At 45.9% G+C, this 4019-nt stretch overlaps 1 long non-coding RNA gene across 1 annotated transcript in view; it reads left to right on the top strand.

Moving 5' to 3' along the window:
- The first annotated feature begins 3289 nt into the window (after window positions 1-3289).
- Window positions 3290-4019, top strand: part of LOC109487773 — a 6061-nt gene continuing 5331 nt past the window's right edge. The window contains exon 1 of the long non-coding RNA XR_002141274.1: window positions 3290-3340. This is a non-coding gene — a long non-coding RNA (uncharacterized LOC109487773). The remainder of the gene's footprint in view (window positions 3341-4019) is intronic.

The following is a 4019-nucleotide window of genomic DNA, read 5'->3' as shown; positions in this document are numbered from 1 at the left end:
TGAATCCGTAGACCGCACGCAGAAAAAGTTTTAAGCCTCGGTCACAACTCGCCGTACGTGCTTCTGCGTGCTGTCTACGTGCAAAAACGTGGGCAATCGTACGGCATCCGTGCGTGGTGAGTACCACCTCCGTACGGAATCCTACGGATTTGGGAGCACGCAGACACGCCGTAGAACTTTAAGTGCATGTAATACTTTTTCTACGTGCGGTCTGCGGATTTACCACCCGTGCGTGCGAGTACGTGCGACGCGCGTGCCCCGTACAGCCTATGAGCGTGCAACGTACGGACTCCGTGAGTCTAACTTCACTATTCTCACGTGCAATTGCTGTACGGACAGCGCACGAAGCACGTGCGTGCCACGCACGGTGCTTGCGTCATCCGTGCTTACTCCTCACTTCCCAGTTGACCTGCTCAATGACCACGCAGAACACACGTGCACCATACCAGGTGCTCCGCACGTGCAACGCACGTGCAACGTACGTGCAACGCACCTGATCTCTACAGTATATAAAGACAACTTGACGGGCGGCTGCCAACTCGTCTCCAAGATGCCCAGGAAGGCTCAGAAGAAGACTACCAGACAAGACCCAAAGAAACGGGCCGCGGAAGACACCAGGGCGGCTAATGATGATGAAGTTAACAGGAGGTGCACGCACTTACAACGTGCGAGTGAGTAAGTAAACCGTGCGTACGCCGCACGTGTAGGTACGGCCTGTACGCGGCAACGTAGCAATCGCACAGAGATCGTGCGTTGTAAGCACGTACAACTCACTTACCACTTGCGCAACGTACGATGCACGCAACCGCTGACGGCCAGGCGTGTCGTGCAGACCACGTACGTACACCTTGCGAGTGACGTACTCCCTCGGCCGGCCACCCTACGTTTGCAGAAAAAACGTAGCAGACGTAGCCACGACAAAAACGTACGGACAAAAAGCACGCACGGCGAGTTGTGACCGTCGCTTTACATGCACTTAAAGTTCTACGGCGTGTCTGCGTGCTCCCAAATCCGTAGGATTCCGTACGGAGGCGATACTCACCACGCACGGATGCCCTACGTTTGCCCACATTTTTGCACGTAGACAGCACGCAGAAGCACGTACATGTACGGCGGGTTGTGACCGGCATGTTGATTTGATTATATGGATGACATCCGCGCGCGCATAAATTTTCGGCCGTTTCCAAAAAAAAAAAGATTAGACCATACTGGAAATCGTACAAATCGTAAAAAAAAATTAGCAAATATATGTCGACGATTGCAAAAAGACATTGAAGAATGATACTAATGTCTTAGAATGCCACAATCAATTCCAAAACAAAAGAGGAAAATGTGAAGTAATGAATTAAAATGAAGGTTCTATTATTCGCCATACCATACTCTGTGTGTTTAGTCATTTGTTCAACCATCATGACCACGTAGATTTCATAATAAATGCAACTTTTTTTGCCAAAGGCAATTTTTTTTATTTAAAAAAAAACAAGAAATTCCGCTTCCTGTAACTATGACCAAAGAGTCACGACAGTGCCGCAAATCGTTAGATTGACGTGAAAACCCGTAACGCGAAAACAGGACAGGACGACAACTGCTGTTCCACCTGATTTATTGCTGTTTTGATGATGAATAAAAGACTTCTTGCTTGTTACACTGTGTCACCTCATTCAATTTGTGTCCTAACATTTGTCGTCTCTTAGTATATTTCTAATCTAGGCATCTTGTTTTTAGGGCCCTTCTTGTTTTTGTTTTTTTCTCGCCTTCTCGCATTAGATTTAGGGTCTTGAAAGGACGTCATCCATAAAATTTACTTGGTGTGGCCTTACCTCGATCTTCCATCTTGCAGCTGACCCTGAGTGCACGGGTAGCGTCGCTGCTAACGGACAGTCGGGTCGGTGCGTGTACGCCAGCAGCTGTCCATACACGTACTACATCTCACACAGGTGTCCCAGCTACGGAAATGACGTCAAGTGCTGTTACAACTGCCACCTGGGCGGCTGTTCCTACCCTCCCCCTCCTCCTGTCACTACTACCACACCAGGTGGGCGTAGCTTCCTCTTTATTCTTTTTGTTTATTTATTAGTTAGGCTTACAACATCCAGGGTTGCCCAACTAGCCATGGACTATTTTTTTTATTCGCCCGCGCGCACTAGTTTGGTGGTCTTCAGAGGATGTCATCCATAAAATTAAATCGGTGTGGCCTTATGTAATAACATCAACATATTTAAGAAAAGAAGTGGTTTAGAAGGAGGAGAGATATCAAGCGCCTCCCTATTCAATTAAAAACAACGAATATAACTACATGGGAGATGATTATCAAATTAATCATTACCTATTAGTATTACCTAAATATTTTATTTTCTGCACAGCTCCAACAACAACCACTACGACCACCACCCCCAGTACTACTACAACAGGGCGTGAGTACGGTTTATAAACAACAAGCGATTTTGATGTTAGCTGTTAGATCTTGTGTTTTTGTGTAACAATATAACTACACATTGGATGACTATCAAATTGATTGTCACTTTATTAAGTATTTTCATATGATACTTATTTTCTGCACAGCTCCGACAACAGCCGGCGCTACAACCACAGCTCCGACAACAGCCACTACAACCACCACACCCAGTACTACTACAGGCAGTAAGTACCGTTTATAAGCAACAAAACAAATTAAAACATGCAGCCAATGTAGTGAACAAAAAACGAATGGTATGTCTGTACACAAAATGCATTATATATGAATCAGACATTTGAGAGCATCCATGCGAAAAAATATGTTCATGGCTCGGGTTTTCTAAAAAAATAATGTCCAAAGTTACGTTACAAACTACGTGCGCTATGCTCTAGCTAGAGATCACTCACTTAACCGCGTGTCCACTCGCAGTTGACCCAGACTGTAAGGACAGCCAGGGCTCTAACGGTCAGTACGGTCAGTGTGCGCACGTGGACAGCTGTCCTCACGGCTACTATATAACCGGCAAGTGTCCGGACTACGGAAACGACATCAAGTGTTGCTATAACTGTCACCTGGGCGGGTGTTCACTTTCTGCCCCAACTACTACCTCAGCAGGTAGGGATGGTCTCCTTTGTTCGTTTCGTTTCCGTTTGGATGAATTCATTTTGTCAGCTGTTCAATTTTTTTTTGTAAAAAAAATATGAGTCTATCTGCATGATAGATTATACCCGAAATGATTTTATTTATGTTTTTTTTAATCCGAAAATAAGTACATGATAGATGATTCTCAAATTTATTATTACCTGAAGTATTTTATGGTATTTATCCCTTGTACAGCTCCGACAACAACCACTACAACTACCACTCCCAGTACTACCACAAGTAGTAAGTACCGCTTATAAACGTAGTTATTTGGGCGACAGATCAAATAGATTAATTAGATGCACAATACACGACCCCTGACCTCACTTGACCCAGAGGTCATCTGCTATTGTCATCACAAGTTGCGGGCAGTGGGAGCTCACGCACTCGAGTTCGTCTGAATTTTCAACCGCCAAAACTCGTGTCATCTCGGCTTAATAGCCAAAACTCGTGTCATCTCAGCTCAACCGCCAAAACTCGTGTCATCTCGGCTCAATAGCCAAAACTCGTGTCATCTCGGCTCAACAGCCAAAACTCGTGACATCTCGGCTCAACAGCCAAAACTCGTGTCATCTCGGCTCAACCGCCTACCTCGTGTCATCTCGGCTCAACCGCCAACCTCGTGTACTCTCGGCTCAACCGCCAAAACTCGTGACATCTCGGCTCGGGTTGGTGGAAAAAGAGGTCCAGTCTGGACTGGTCTAGGGGTCGGAAAAAGAGGTCCAGTCTGAAAAAAGGGTCCGCATGGGGGTTCCTGTAACACTTGATGCTAAATTCAGTTGGATGGCAACATTCATCCCCTAATCCTCAAGCTGATTGTTTCCAGTCGGTAAAACAATATCCAACCCTACTGTAGATCTGCCTGGACTTGGAGGTTATGTTCTAAGTGGAGGACTGTCTGGAAACCCTGGCTCTTTAGATA

This window comes from Branchiostoma belcheri, unplaced genomic scaffold (assembly GCF_001625305.1).
Source record: "Branchiostoma belcheri isolate BF01 breed outbred unplaced genomic scaffold, Haploidv18h27 scaffold9, whole genome shotgun sequence".
Lineage (NCBI taxonomy): Eukaryota > Metazoa > Chordata > Leptocardii > Amphioxiformes > Branchiostomatidae > Branchiostoma > Branchiostoma belcheri.
Note: the sequence above shows the minus strand (reverse complement) of the source record. Positions and strands in the feature narration are given on the sequence as shown.